The sequence below is a fragment of the Sceloporus occidentalis genome, unplaced genomic scaffold (genome assembly GCF_023333645.1).
Source record: "Sceloporus occidentalis isolate IW3139 unplaced genomic scaffold, rSceOcc1.0.p SCAF_1, whole genome shotgun sequence".
NCBI classification, from domain to species: domain Eukaryota; kingdom Metazoa; phylum Chordata; class Lepidosauria; order Squamata; family Phrynosomatidae; genus Sceloporus; species Sceloporus occidentalis.
The window spans coordinates 172,579,397-172,595,478 of NW_028316981.1; the positions used below are offsets into that span (position 1 = coordinate 172,579,397).

General features: G+C 41.6%; 1 protein-coding gene across 1 annotated transcript in view; it reads left to right on the forward strand.

Moving 5' to 3' along the window:
• The first annotated feature begins 547 nt into the window (after positions 1-547).
• The window catches only part of STAT6 (signal transducer and activator of transcription 6), an 85,479-nt gene continuing 69,944 nt past the window's right edge, over positions 548-16,082 (forward strand). Inside the window, exon 1 of the mRNA XM_089482399.1 lies at positions 548-701. The gene's annotated coding sequence lies outside the window, so the exon portion shown is untranslated. The remainder of the gene's footprint in view (positions 702-16,082) is intronic.

A 16,082-nucleotide genomic window follows, 5' to 3' on the forward strand; every position in this document is an offset into this window, starting at 1 on the left:
TGATGAAGAAGCCCGTGGAGCTTCGAAAGCTTGCAGGATGTATAATGTGCATTTTAGTTGATCCAATAAAGATATTACTCTGGTGGATTTTGGATGATGTTATATTTGTAGGAGTGTGGGTAGCTTTGATTTGGTCATGCCCTCCACTTTTTGTCTTTAAAGGTCCTCCTCTTTGAGGCAATGAGGACATCTGACCATCTCTAGATGCTCAGAACGCTTTTGGAAACCATATCCCTGCCTGTCTGATCTTTCTTACTTTGTGGAGGCCAAATAGATTTGGGAAAAGGCAATGCCTCCAGCAGATTTCCAGAAGATTGCAAAGTGAGCAGAGCTGAGGCATTGGTGTTTTTTTTTCTTTTCCCTTTTTCTTTCAAGCAGACGTCAGGGCCTTTCCAGTACCCAGCCCAGCCCCTGGCCCATCCCTCTTCCTGGATTATACGTAAATTACAATTGCTTTTGGCATTAGTTTACTTTCACTTGTAAGTCAGTGAGTGCTGCCTCTGTTGCACCGGTCAGGCTCTCCTCTCAGTCCCTGACAGCAGCAATAGCAGGCTCTTGTATCCTTCCACTACCTGGCTCTCCTCCTGTCCTGGGGCTGCTTCTGCCCAAGAAGAGCAGTGGATTAAACCCAAAGGATTGTCAGAAACTGAGGAAGAAGAGGAGGAGGAGGAGGCAAAGACAAGGGATCCTCAGCTTGAAAGGTACAGCATTTTTAACTAGTCCTGTTATAGTCTGGAATGCCCAGGGTGAGCAGGCATTCTCCTTCTCCAGGACATGTCCTGCCATTCCAGCCTTCTTGTCCAAGAGGAATGCCACGCTGTCCTTCCTTTGGAGCAGGCCTGGGAAGCATCAATTGACCCTTCCTTCTCTGTGTTTTGAGCTTTGATTTTGGAATGCCTTACATTTTGTCTTGACTGTCCTGCATTTTGCAGTTCCTTGTCCTCCTTTGGGTAGAACATCTGGTCGCCCTGCCCCAGCACATAGCCTCTTCCAGGACATTGTACTGTTTTTTTTAATGTTGTAAGCCACCCTGAGTCCCTTTCTTGGAGGAAGGGCAGGACATTAATAATCATAATCATAATCATATCCTGCATTTCAGCCTTCTGTCCAGGAGGAATTCCACAATGTCTTCAATTTGGAGCAGGACTAAGAAGCATGAATTGACCTTTATGTGGGTGTTTTGAGCTTTTACTTTGTAATTTCCAACATTCTGAGCATGACTGAGAAGCATGCATTTGAGTGTTTTGAGATTTGACTTTGTCATGTCCTACAATTTGTATTTAATGACCTACATTTTGAGGTGCCTTGCCTTCTTTTGAGGTTAGGACACCACTCTGAGTATGCCAAGGGATCTTGATGAATAATTGAAAGAAAGAAGCTGGGAGCATGAGCTTTGCTAGACTTGCACCTACTTGTTGACCCCATGCATCTGAGGAAGGAGGATGAAGTCTATGAAAGATCATGCTCCCGGTTTCTTTCTTTCAGTCTCAAAGGTGCTGCAAGATCTTTTGGCATAGTGAAAGGCATAGAAGCACTTTGAGCAACTAACTGCAAAGGGTGCCAGTGTTGGGTCGGATGTGATTGGTAAGGAAAGGCAGGAGAGACCTTAAGCAAGAGGTCTGAGGCTGGAGGTAGCCAGATGGAAGCTGAAACTGAGGCTTCTGATTTTGGAGGGGGGTTACCTTGGGCAAGTCACATTCTCTCAGCCTGAGAGGATGGCAATAGCAAACCGTCTCTGAAGAAACTTACCTAGAAAACACTATGATAGGTATGCCTTAGGGTTGCCATAAATAAAACATGACTTGGAGGCACACAGTAACAATAAACAGAGGTACCTAGTTGTTATCACTGAGGTTGTAGGGGCATGTTAGTCTTTATTTATTTTAAATAACCTGAAAGTAACTAGATGCAAATATAGATACTTGTCATGTGAGGTTGTGTTCTTGTAGTATGTGTTTCTGGCTTAGGGCAGTGAACCTATCATGGTGTTTTCGGGATCCAAGAGGACTGGAAATTTTAGGGCAAAGTCTTGCTTTATATTTTTGCCAAAATTTTATAAGGGATCTTCTTATAAAATGATTTTTAAATCCTGCATTTACTCTTGCTATTTCGTACTACATATGACCATGCCATTCTGATAATAATTCATGTCCCTACTGTTTTTTAAAGTAATCAATTGTTTAATCCAGGTTAGACTAGCCGTTTCTAAGTATAATTCCAGGTCTGGCATCACTAATTCACCTCTCTGTCTTGCATCTGTTAGCGATTTCCATTTAATTTTTGGCTTTTTGCCTGCCCGTGTAAATTTAGCTAACTCCTTTTATCAATTTGCAAACATTTTGTTTGAGAAAATAATTGGGATAGTCTGAAATAAGTACAATAGTTTGGCTAGAATATTCCTCTTAATCGCAGATACTTTCCCCAGTAGAGATACATTTATATCTTTCCATTTGTATAAATCTTTTCTAATAGCCTCCCATAATTTAATATAATTATTTTCAAATAATTATTGATTTTTTTACTGTTAGATTAACACCCAGGTATTTTATCATTTTATCTATTTCAAATCATGTTTTTTTTAAAATTAGTTTTCTTTGGTCACCTGGCATGTGATCTTCCTCTGTATTAACTGCCTACCACTTTTCCTAGCATTATTGTCTTTTCTAATGAGTCTTGCCTTCTCATGATGTGGCCAAAGTATGACAGCCTCAATTTAATCATATTGGCTTCCAGGGAGATTTCAGACTTGATCTGTTCTAGGACCCATTTATTTGTCTTTTTTGCCACAGAGCATAGAGGGATCCTGAATCCAAAACTAAAAAGGGGCTTGCCATGGTACATATTCTTTTGGCGACAGGATATGTTTTATAGGCATGGGAGCTTCAGTTCTTTCCTAGGACCCCTTCCCGAAGAATTCATTCACAGTGGTTTCAGTTTTAAATACAGTGGTCCCTTCACATTTTCTGGGGTTAGGGGTGATGGACCCCCATGAATGTGTAAAACACAAATTAACAAAACCAACACTATTCTTTTTACCTAAGAGGACACCTCTCTAGGAGTCTCCACGTCCTCCAATGCAACTCTGTGGTCAACATCTGCCAGAGGTTGGTCATAGAAACATGTTGGAGGACCTACAAATGCCTACAGAAGTGTTTTCTCTAGGAACCTCTAGATTTTCCAGCACAACTCTATGGTCAACGTCTGGCGGAGTTGCACTGGAGGACTTAGAGAATCTTAGTGTGAATATATTAATTAAAACTGCAAATAATCAAATCTGCAAGAGTCAAAGTCACATATGTGGAGCGCCAACTGTACTACCACTTCTATGCTAGCTGGAAGTCCCAGCTCCTCAGGCGTTCTGGCTTGATGGTGTGCCATGCATGCATGTACACTTGTCTGTTTGTTTTGGGAAATTCCAAAAGGTTTGCCCTGTTAGCAAGTTTGGTAAAAGAACATAAGAAAGCATCCAACACAGGGTATTAGCTCTTAAGAGTGGTGACAGTTTCTTTGTTGGATACTCTCTCCCCTCCTTTACTTCACATTAGACATGACCTGGCCATTTTTGAAGAGCATGTTGAAGAGGTACACAAAGGGTTGTAGCCACAAAGGGGGGGAAATGTGGGCATATCCCCACAAGAATCCCCCCATTAAATTTTTCTTCAGTCGCCAAATTTTCAGCACTTAAGTAACTTATAGGGTCAGTTGAGTGTTTAGAAATACAGTTTAAGTGTTCAAATGAAAGGGGCAGGGAAAGTTAGGCAGGGAATGCAAACATAGCAAATAGGACAGTGGAAGATTTTCAAGATCTCACTCTCTGCTCTGCTAGAAATTTGGGGACCAAAGGAAAATTTACGGCGGGGGGGGGGGGGGGGAGAGAGAAAATTTCTTATTGGAAAACATTGCCCTCATTTTGCACTAACCCATTGCTACATGCATGAGTACCCACTTTGGCAAACCTTTCCAGAATAATTCAGACTCCTCCTATGTATATGTGTTATAAATTATAATGTATTGTTGAATATTATACATTGATTTTATATATTATTTTATATTGTATGTTTTATGGCGGTTGGACAGTAGCTTTGAAATCTTTAAATAAAAATGGTTTATGAATAACTCGTAAGTGAATAGATTGTCTTATGCCATCTTAAAAGACTGAGACTGAGCTCCTATGTGCACACTTTGTTGTTGCTGAGTGCTCTCCAGTGGTTTTTGTCTTATGGTAACACTATCATGCAGCATTTCTTGCCAAGATTTGTTCACAGGAGATTTGCCTTTGCCTTAGCTGTAGGCAAATCTCCTTGAATTCAGTGGGGGTTGTGTTCTAGCAACGATGCATAGGATCACACCCAGATGCATCAATTCCAACATGAGTAGACCCAGATTCTGGAATAGAAGCTGGTTCTTGAGATGCATAAATTAATGGCTCTGCAAAGTTTAGTGGTATCATGATGACAGTGGTTCTCAAACTTTCTACCCTTGTGATCCCCATTACATGTACATGTGGATGCTGCACCACCTGCTCAACATACTATATGAATAAAAATATTTTGTTTGTTTAGTGTATATATTTTCACCCACACATTCATGTACTGTATATTCATATTTTAACAATTTTATAAGGAAATAATTCTCCTCCTCCTCCCTCTGGCAGAAGCTCCAAGCACCCTGCCTGCCTTTCGTTTCCCTTCCAGGACAGAAAAACCTCAGGAAGAGAAGGGAGAGGGATGTGGGTTTCCAAGTCTCCCACCCCGCCATGAGCAAATCTTGCCTTCTTCCCACAGTTTGAGAACTACTGTATTATAAAAAAAATCTTCAGTTTTATTTTTGATTTTGTCTGAAAGGTCAAGCAATACTAGAGGGGGTAGTCAATGACACAGTACGATATATAGTGCCAATGAATGCAAAATCCAATCAAATGAATGTAAGGCCCAGTTAATTTGGATATAACCCTTCCCGTACTCTCAGACACTTGTGATTGATATGCATGAGCAAGATTGATACTATAAAACACACATAAAGAGGAAGGCTTTGCCTTGAGGAGGTAGTGGCTGCATTATTAACTTGTTTGTGAATGCAAGACAGAAGAGCGTTCCTAAAAGGTAATGAATTTGCAGCAAAGGATCCAGAGCAGGTAGGCAATCTTGACCAGAATATGCTACCTTGATATCTGCTTCAGCAACAAGAATTCAGGAAATAGAGTGCCTCTCGCATAGTATCTGATAACTGGGGACAAAGGGCAGCTTTGTCAGGAAGGCTTCTGGCTACTAACTGGGTGGGAAGGAAAGGGTTTTTAAGTATGTGTGCACGCGCAAGTACGTATGCATGCCAGTGTTGCCAGGTTTTCAAAACAGCAATAAAGTTGAAATCTACGACCTGGGGAGCTGACCAGTAGCTATTAACAACTTTGTGCTCCCCAAACTACCAAATTAAAGTATTGATTTCAAGTTCATTTAGCCATGTTTTCTTCTGTATAATGAATATATTGTCAGTATTAATAAATTATATGATGCACACCTTTCAGACTTTGTGAAAGGCCCACACCCCAAAATATGTGATTTTGGGTGGGCATTTTGTTTATATAAAATAAAAGCTTTCCAGCCTTCAAAGAGGGGAAATCACCTGTAATAAGGGACAGCTTTCTGGCTCTCAAATAAGGGACATCCCTTATAAGAGACCTCTTTTAATTCCGATGTGTTCTTAAATGATTTTTAAATGGATTTAACTGGATGGTTGCTTTAACATGGTGATCTGTTTTAATGTACTGTATTGTTGTTGTATTGTTAGCTTTATTTATGCTCCTCTTCTTCCCTGAAATTAGGACTCAGAGCAGTTTACAATTTAAAACAATTATAATACAGGTAACATTATATTAAAATCAACATTAAAATAGAACATTCTCAGTATTTAAACAATTTGAAAATAGACTTAAAGAGGATTAAAAACAATGTAAAACACTTCAGTAAAAATCTTACAATGCCCTCTTAAGCCCTTTTTTAAAAAAAATCCATGTACTGCTGTACTGTGTGAAACATTGTATTGAATGGTATTTCAATTATTGTAATATTTAAAAATATTACAGTGTTGTGATATTATTAAACTTTATTACATTTCTGGTTTTAAAGCTTATTGTGAATTCCCTTGGTTCCCATCTTTGGGAAAACTTGTGTGTGTCTTCAAGTTGCTTGTCAACTTTGGAAATCCCATGAATTTAAGAGCATTTTGAGATGCAAGTAATAATCAGAGTGGACTTGCCATTACCTTCCTCTGAACAACAGCCTACAATAATATGGTATTATTTGGAGGCCCCCATCCAAATGCTAACCAAGTCTAACCCTGCTTAGCTGGATGCCTTAGTTTTCCAGATGGTCCACAGCTTCTCTGTTACAGAATATGAAAATAAATAAATAGGATGGCAGAGGTTTTATGTCCCTTTTTAAAAGGGAGGAATGTCAGCAGATACAACTAGCGTGGTAAGCACTTTTTAGAAACAAAATACTGAAGCGAGTGAGCCTTGACGAGTCCTAGGAAGGCATTAACAATGATATATTTGTAGAATTAGATTGGAGAGAAACCAGAGCAAGTACAGAAGAGTATTTAAGGGAATAAGATACAAATTAGGATTACCCTAGTGTGAACCTAGCCCATAGTCACCCATTTTCTCCTTCTCCAAGCTGCTCCAAGGGTAAATATATGAGTGTCTTTCAGGTCTTCCTTAATGAATCAAGGATCATCTCACAGCTTTTCATGTATTCAAATATATTAATCTATTTTAAATTAACTGAAGTGCCAACTTCTTTGAAATGTGTAATATGCCTCATCAGTCACTAGGTGGTATACTTCTCCAACCAGGGTATAGGTTTGCAGCTGTTACACTTTGAAGCTAGGAGAAATAATCAGAAGGATTGTATTAGGAGGCTGCCCCTTGCCTTCACAGGCATAGACAGGGGAGACCTCACCTTTAGGGATATGTAAAGACCCTAGGCATAACATTGGGTATGGCTATGGCTCCCTGGCTTCTGCCAGATGGATTGGATATAATGTGTCCAACGATGACACCTGCACAACTTCGCTTGAATACTTCAATGCATCACACCAACTGCTATTCTCAAGATATGAAGCTTGGCACTTTTACTGATGGATAATAATACAGTAATACTGATGTACCTTACTGACAAGCAAAATTCTAAGGAATCAGCACGTGAAAGGGAAAGGGACATCATCATCATCATCACACACACACACACACACACACACACACACACCGGAAAGAGACTTGCTTTCTTCTCTGCACTTTCCCTTGGGGAATGCTGCCTACTCCAAAAATCTGCACTCCCAGCAGAACCATACCCCAGGTACTCAACCAGCTGGGTAATAAACCAGAAGACCACCTGTACTTTTTGCAAGGAGATAAAAGCTAGATGCCTGCTGCAGCAGGTTCACTCACACCAAAGGTGGAGGGGGGGTTGCCCCTTTGGAGGAGCCACTTTGGAGATAGATTGAGGGCAAGGCACAGTCATTAAGGAGCTGGTGGTGATGAAACACATGGGATGGAAACTAGAGCAATGATGGTGGAAGGCTTGGAGTGAGTTTGATTGAACACAGGTTAGAACTCACTGGAAGGCCTATCCTTGGTGATGTGGCAAACCTATCAGAACTTTAAGATCTTTGGAGGAAGGCTTTCTCTTGTTCCAGTCTCTATCATAGCCTCGCTTGCTGAGGACATGGAAGGGAGCCTTCTTGGTGGCTGCTTCATTCTTTGAAACTCCCTTCCATTTTTCTTCTAGTTGTGTGAACATCATTTCTGGGGAAAGGCAGAATATTAACATTAATCATTATAACATTCTTGTCCAGCCTTTGAGCATCCTGTTGCACTATGTTAAGTTTAAAAATGATAAAGAGGAAATGTTAACTTTCAGGACAGTTCTGTACATATCTTAGCAGAAGCAAGTTCCCTGAGTTCAGTAGCTATTGCCCTTGCAGTATTGCAGTCCAAAACAGTTAGCATCTCTATTAAAAATTGGCATGAGCAGAGAATGCATATTTTTGCCGATCCATGGTTTATAGGGGAGTTTTGAAAGGAATTATTAACTTTCATGTGCTGTAGTGCAGATGGAGAATCTCACTGGGTATATTGCGAAAGAGTCAGGATGCAGCACTTTCTGTTTCCTAGAAATGACAGGGAATCTGGAAAAGATTCCTCAAACATGCTGATTCCCCACATACTTTATAGATAAAACAGTGTGTCTGAAATGCTCTGTCTAATTGGAACAAATAATTGAAGCGGTTTGACCCAGGGGAAAGCAATGGCAAACCTCCTCTGAACAAATCTTGCCCAGAAAATGCCATGATAGGTTTGCCATAAATTTGACATAACTCAAAGCCACACAACAACAACAACAGTCCCACATGATAGTCCAGTATTGTTTATCCCACTTGGATCCTAGAGGCAATAGGGGTAAGCGTGAGGCTAGCAACTTTATTTTATTTTTCTGCAGTGACTGGTATCAATAGTAACAACTTTTACTAATTAAGCCTACAGTTTTGCTTTTTGGCATTTTGGGTAAAGTTTAAGGTATATTTTGTTAACTTAAAAAAAACCCCAACAACTAAGCCATGCCATGTTGGTAATGTGCTAGTAACTTTTTGCTTTTCTATCAATGGATATTTTCACATGGCCAAAAGTGACAAAAGCATAACGGGATGCTCCCGTCACTATTGCGCTATTGTGTGAAGATTGTCAGACGACATTGCATGACATCACCATAACTGTGTCATTATCTCATGAATAAAGAGCAATTCTAGTGTCACTTTTTATTCACGGAAAACTCCTGTGAATGAAAAGCACTGCTAAAAGTATTCTTTATTTATGGGATAATGATGCAATTATGGTGACGTTGCGTGGCATCATTTGATAATCTTGGCACACTTACCTGATAGTGATGGGAGCATCCCGCTATGCTCCCGTCACTTTTGGCCATTTGAACATGTCCATAAAGTAATGTCAGTGAATTACTTTGTAAAATCAGTAAGTGCCAAATCAGCTTCTAAAAAATGATGTTCCGGGCTCTAACAGTGTATTTTGTACTGTAGCGTAGATGCCCTCAAACTGTATCCTTCAGACTGTATACCATGTCAGTAGTTGTTTTGATACCTCATACTGAATCTCCCACTGCTGCTGCTAACACCAAGGGAGTGGTTTGGTTCTGGATCTCTCAGGTGTGTGTTTGCATAGAGAGAAAACCTTTTGTTCATTCCCAGCAAGTAAAGATGATGATTTGGGAGTGAGTGTGAATATATTATTCTCAGTCTCCTTAACAGCATCACATGTGGCCCTCAGGGACCAAATTAGTGATGTATCTTTAGAGTCAGGGACCTGTCTTTAATCTGAGCAGCATACTGCTGTGTTTTACAGAGCTGCCATAGGCATGCTTAAAGTAAGTCCCAAGTGAAGTGTACATATGGTTGCAACCTCAGATACTATTTTGTAAAGGTCTACATGGTTCCATTTGCATTTTCATTTATGTTTTTCTCCTTATTAATTATTATTTGGTTGGAACTAGTTGGGCAACCTATTTTAGGATGGCACAGCTGTGGGCTACAACATATTACACTTGTCCCTCCACATTTGCGGCTTTGACTTTTGCAGATTTGATATATTTTATTATGTTCTCTCTAGGAATATCTAGGTCCTCCAGGGGAACTCTGTGGTCAACTTTAACCAAAAGTGGCACTGAAGGACCTAGAGATTCTTAGAGAGAACACACCACTAGGCATTTGTAGCTCCTCCAATGCAATTCTGTAGTCAATGTCTGGCAGATATTTGACCACAGAGTTGCACCTGTGGACCTAGAGATTCCTAGAGAGGTGTTCTCTCAAGTAAAAACCTAGTGTTTTTGTTATTTGCGGTTTTTCCACATTCACAGGGGAATGTGGAGGGACAAGTGTACTTTAAAAGTAGTATAGTGAATAAGGAGGAAAACAGGACTTCTCCCTTGGTTTGTAGAATGGAAGAAAGTTCCAGAAAGCACTTTGAGGGAGCTGAAAACAGCCTGGGCACTTCTACAGTTATATTCCGGTACTGGTTCTATGGGCATATAATGAAATACTTTTTATATTTACACAGCCAAGTCTGTGGCCAAAGACTTGTATTTGTTTACCAATGGTATTTGCATTCAACACTGTATGTTATCTGGACTAAATACAGCATGTGCTACCTCTGTGTCAAAAGTAAGTCTGAATTCTGCAAGTAGTGTAGAATTAAACATGTGAGGTGTTGTTGCTGTTTTGCTCGTTTTGCACAATTTCTTTCATTTCTTTTGGGCATGTGTTGGTGTGATGAAGCACAAGGATTTTGAAATCATGGTGCTGATTATGGCTGTAAACCACTTTGAGACTCCTTAGGCAGTGTGAAGCAGTATATAAATGAAGCTGCTGTTGCTATTATTACTGAGGGCTGTATTTGGCACAACCCCTCTGTCTTATGATTTGGGTTGGGGGCATGTCCCACATACTTTTAAGCCAAGCTTTTTAAAGGCTATTGTCTATGTAGACACCAAACCCAAAATGTCTTGATTAAAAATGAAAATCACTAAATAGTCCTGATTACTGGGGTTGTTTGTGGTCAATGGAAATGTAAGATCAAAACATTACTTTGGGATTTATTATACTAGGATATGGCTTCCACCAGTCACAGGAGGATATTCTAAAAACATATACGGCACTTTATTAGAGGCTCAGAGTTTTTCTCTAGACTTGGTAGTATTCAGTCAGTCCACAAAAGACTGACACAGTGTACTGCCCACAGGGGCACTACACTGCTAAATTAATACAGTTTGACACCACTATAACTGCCATGGCTCCATCCTATGGAACCCTGGAATTTGTGGCACCAGAGCTCTCCGGCAGAGAAGGCTAAATATCTCACAAAACTACAAACCCCAGAATTCCATAGCATTGAGCCATGGCAGTTAAAATAGTGTCAAACTGCATTAATTCTGCAGTGTAGATCCAGCCACAGGGGCTTGCTAGAAATGGTAGTACAGGTATGCCTCAGGCTGCATCCAGACTGCAGAAACAATCTGGTTGGACCCCATTTTAGTGCCACAGCTCAATGCTATGTAATTCTGGAAATTGTAGTTTATTGAGGCACCAGAGCTCTTATCTTGCCTGTTGTGAGCAGACGCATACAGCTGAAGTAGGATCAACTAGAGTAGAATCCCATTCTTTTCCAGCTCAAGTGTAATTGCACTGTTTACTGCAGACAGTAAATACCAAAAGTCTGTTTTCTTCAGCTTTTTACCAGCATCCTCTCAGCTGAATGCTGCTTAAAAAAAAATTCCATTTAGAAAGAGGGCAAGGAGGAAAAGCAGCATTGAGTATAGACAGACTTTGTTAAAAAGAGCTTCTTTGCCAGAGGCTTTGTTTAGTGAGGTATGCATGTGTCTATATATTCAGAATGGAATAAGGCTGTGAAAAAGGAAGTGAAAGAGGAAGCATAGGATCCTGCATAGCTAGTTATTTATTAGTTACTTTTATATCCTACAGGGAGCTCTTGCTGATTTACATGGCTCTCCTTCTTCCCACCTTTAGCTTTGAGTGTGGCGACACAATAGTTTTCAAAGAATGTAGTCTGAGATGTAACCATTCCTCTGCCTGCATTCAGTGAACATTCAGTGTGTCTCACAGAAATTGAACTGCAGTTCTCAGAATTCCATAGCACTCAACCAGGACAGTTAAAGCGGTGTCAAACTGGATTATTTCTGCAGTGTGGCTGTAGCCTCAGAATGGAAATATGGGAGAAATGAGTGACCAGATAACCTGAGATTTCAAAATGCCTGCAAAGAATGACCCAGATACCCTTGACAAAGAAGTTAGGAGGACAGAGCAGTATGGCCTGGGGGTGCTAGAGCCATCTGAGAGCCAGGTTAAGGAGAAAATATGACAACAAAAACCTTGGTGGGAATTCTAAAGCCAGAAGAGAGTATGGTATTGCTAGCATACACACTGTCCACCATCAAGGAGGATGAATGTATGATCCAGGTGCAAACAAAAGTGTCCTGTTGGAACCACTGTCTGCAGCCATGGTTAAATGGACTGTTGCAGGTATGGTTGCCAGGTTAGGCACAACCCAGGCCCTGAGATTTCAAAGCCAAAACCTGAGTTCTGGGGATGACCCCTTTTAATGTCACAGCGGAGGCAGGCCCTTGTGATATTATAAAGGACAGTTATTAGTGAGGTCTTTAACCATGATACATCATGCATCAGCCATATAGTCATACAGTATATGCCATTCAGATAAAAACTACTGTCCAACAGCTTAGAATATATACCCACCCACCACACACATAGTGCATGTGTATGCCTACATGCACACATACAGACTTTTCAAGATAGTGCTCTTGCCTTAAGATTTCCACCACTCACCCTTAAAACCAGAGAAGATAGTCTAGTAGTTCCCAAACTTTGTTTCTCCAGATTGTTGAACTTCAGCTCCCAGAACTCCTGACTGTTGGCCAAGCTAATTGGGGCTTCTGGGAACTGAAGTCCAAAACACTTGGGGCTCATTCCCATTTGCAGTATAATCCGATTTCCGATTCAGTTCTGCTCAGATTCCAAAATTGATTCCAAAAGGTCCCTCGTTCTCACTCTGAAAGTAGATCTTTTCATTGTTCAGTCTAATCACTTCTTTTCTGACACACTTGTCATCCTCATTAGTTTGTGCCGCTTCAAAAAAGCTGCCAATCATCGGAGCGGCCAGGGACAAGAGAAGGCATGGGAAAGTAGGAACAGAGCGGCCAGGGATGAAAGAAGGCAGCCTAGGAATGAAGCATGAGGATAAAGGGGAGGACAATGGTGTTTTTTAAAAAAATTAAATTGAATACATATTCAATTATTGCTTTTGCAACTACATGCCTTTGCAAGTAGTTGCAAAATCAATCAATTGAATATTCTATCAATTTAATTTTTTAAAAAACCAAGTACAGTGGCAGAGCTGAAGGGGGAGAAACGGTAGATCTGTCAAAAACACCCTTGTAAACACCCCTCTGCCATTTGTCCCTCCCCTCAGAATGAATCGTTTCTGATCTGTTGTTCCCACTTATTGAACTCGCTTCAAAATCGATTCTTCTGAAAAGAACCATATAAACTACCCTCTGGAAAAACTGTTGTTGGGTTGTTGTTTTTTGCCTTGGCCTCGCTTTAGCACGACAGGATTCAATTACATTGTGACAGAAACGGTTTCAAATGGGAATGAAGGTAGGGTTGCCATAAGTCTGGACCTCCAAACCAGGACAAATGTAGGGCAAATGTAGGGCAATATTTTCAAATGTAGGACACATTTTTTAAAAATGGAGGGCATGCGAAAAAAATTATGATTTTTTAAAAATGTTAATATAAATGCATGTTTCTTAGGCATGATCAAAATGGAGGACATTTGGGCATTATTCCTAGACAGATGGCAGAAATGTACTTCCCTTTCTGGCCAACCCCCCTTCCCCATTCCAAAACACACACGAAGCACATTTGGGCATTTGCAAACTGACCCACACAGCTAGCTCTTTGCATGCTAATAATAATAATATTGACAATCATGGAAGGTCCCTTTGCAAACTGACTCACACAGCTAGGTCTTTGCATAACAACAACAACAACAACAACAACAGGTCCCTTTGCAAACTGACTCACACAGCTAGCTCTCTGCATGCTAATAATAATAATATTGATAATCATGGAAGGTCCCTTTGCAAACTGATTCACACTCACACAGCTAGGCCTTTGGATGATGATGATGATGATGATGATAAACATGGAAGGTCCCTTTGCAAACTGATTCACACTCACACAGCTAGCCAAAAACGTCCCCCCCCCTGCCCAGAGGCCTACTTTTGGTCCTCTCCTCTCCCTTTGGCTGCTGCTGCTGCTGCGGCTGCCTCTTTTGTTGCTGTGGCGGGGGCTGCCCGGTGCCCTCCTCCGCCCGCCGCCTCAGTCCTTCGCCGCTCACCGGCCCAGGAAGTAAACAGAGGAGAGCTCCTCCTCTTTAACCTGGGCGGCCAATGGGGGCAGAGAGCTGGAACAGCCCCGCCCCCTGCCAGCAGTCATAGACTCCTGAAGCAGGGGGCAGGCTGTTCCGCTATTGGCCAGCCTGCCAGCCAATAGTAGGTGCTCCTCCAGCGTGCCCGGGAAAATTAAATACTGGGAGTGTGGGTGCGCTGGAGCACCTACCGAACCGCGGTGGCGGCCAGAGGAGCAGCCACAGGCAGGCCACCACACAGCAATAGCTGCATTGGTGGTGGCGGTGGTGGCGGCCACAAGAGCGGCCAAAGGCGCCGCCATAGTGGCGCAATAAAAAAGCCCAGGGGCGGGGGCAAACTCGGGGGCGGGGGGCAAACCGTACCGTGACCGTGCAGATGGTCCAAAAGCGGGAAATTCCCGCCCCCCACCGGGTTATGGCAACCCTAAACGAGGGTCATTTACACCGATTGGCAATTCGCTCTATTTCATAGTGGGAACGAGCCCTAGGAGACTCAAAGTTTGGGACTCACTGGTCTAGACTCTGAAACTGGGACCACTAGTTACAGGAGGCCTATTCTTCAATCTGAAATGTGGCGCTGCATCCTGAATTAGTTGAGGCTTCTGCTAGTTTAGTATGGCCTGTTACAGACAGGCCAAAATAAAGCTGCTTCGAGTCACTTTGGAGGTATGGTATTTGAATGATACATGCGTCCTAAGAGTCTGGAAGCTGCACCAAAGCTGCACTCTAGTCCTTAGGACTGGAGTGTGGCTTTGGTGTGGCTTTTGGACTCTTAGGACACATGCATCATTGAAATACCATACCTCCAAAGTGACTCGAAGCAGCTTTATTTTGGCCTGTCTGTAACAGGCCTATGCTTTTCCAATGCCGGCAATCCTGGAAACGAGGGAGAAAAAAAATTAATTAAGCGAGTCTTTAGCTGACAGTAGTGTTAAGAGAGAGGCTGGGATAGAGGAGGCAAAGAAAGCTCAGTTTACTGCATTCCTTCAAGAGTTTGCAGATTTCTTTGATCTTTGTGAGACAGAGTCTGTGGAAAATGACCTTGCTGCTGAGAAAGAGAGGAATGACTTTGCCATCAGCTGAGTTGTTTATCTCTAGGGAACCAAGGCCCTGTCAATAGTCACGAGAGACACATCAGAAATAGTTTATAAATTAAGTAAAGGAATAAACTGTACATAGTCATGTTCAGTGTGTGGAATGGGAAAAGCATCTTGCTACTTTTGGACAAACATGGATTTGAATTGAACGTAATCTGAAAAAAAGCCACCCTCCTTCCCTTTTTCCTCCTCCCAGCATGGAAGGTTCACAGACCAGTAGCTCTTGGGAACAGCTTTGAAAATATATTTTTGGACTGCATGTCATAGGATCCCCCTCACCAAACATACTCACTGGCTGTGGTGACTGGTGGATTCTTAAATCTACTTATTGTTTCCAGATAGACTAGACCCATTAAATCAATTGCTTAAAGGCAAGCAAACAGACAGGTAAATTTCACTGCTTGAACAGATGTACTCTAGCTGGAGGTAGCAATTGGATTTAGGTTTTTGAGTAGTGTATATCTACATTGCAGACGTAAAGCAATTTGACATCACTGCTGTGCCTCTGTCCTACAGAATCATGGGATTTGTAATTTGGTGAGGCATCAGAGCTCTCTGACAGACCAAGGTAAATGCCTCACCAAACTACAAATCCCAGGATTTCACAGGATGGAGCCATGACAGTTAAAATGGTGTCAAACTGCTATATTTCTGCTGTGTGGAAGGGCTGTAAGTTTGCCCCCACCCCTGTCTTCCTGCCCTGTAAACCCGCAACTTTCCTTTGCTCTCGTCCAGAGTAGGTGAAAGACCAGAGATAGACTGATTGAAAAGGGGGATCAATATGTAATGGGTGCAAGAACCCTGAGTGAAGAGCAGGTGTTATGGATGGAGCTGACTGTATAGTAGGATTTCTACTGAGCCTTCTTTATTATTACAGTGGGTTCTTGGTATTCACATAGGTTTGGTTCTTGGACCCCCTACAGATATCAAAATCGGTGGATGCTCAAGTCCCA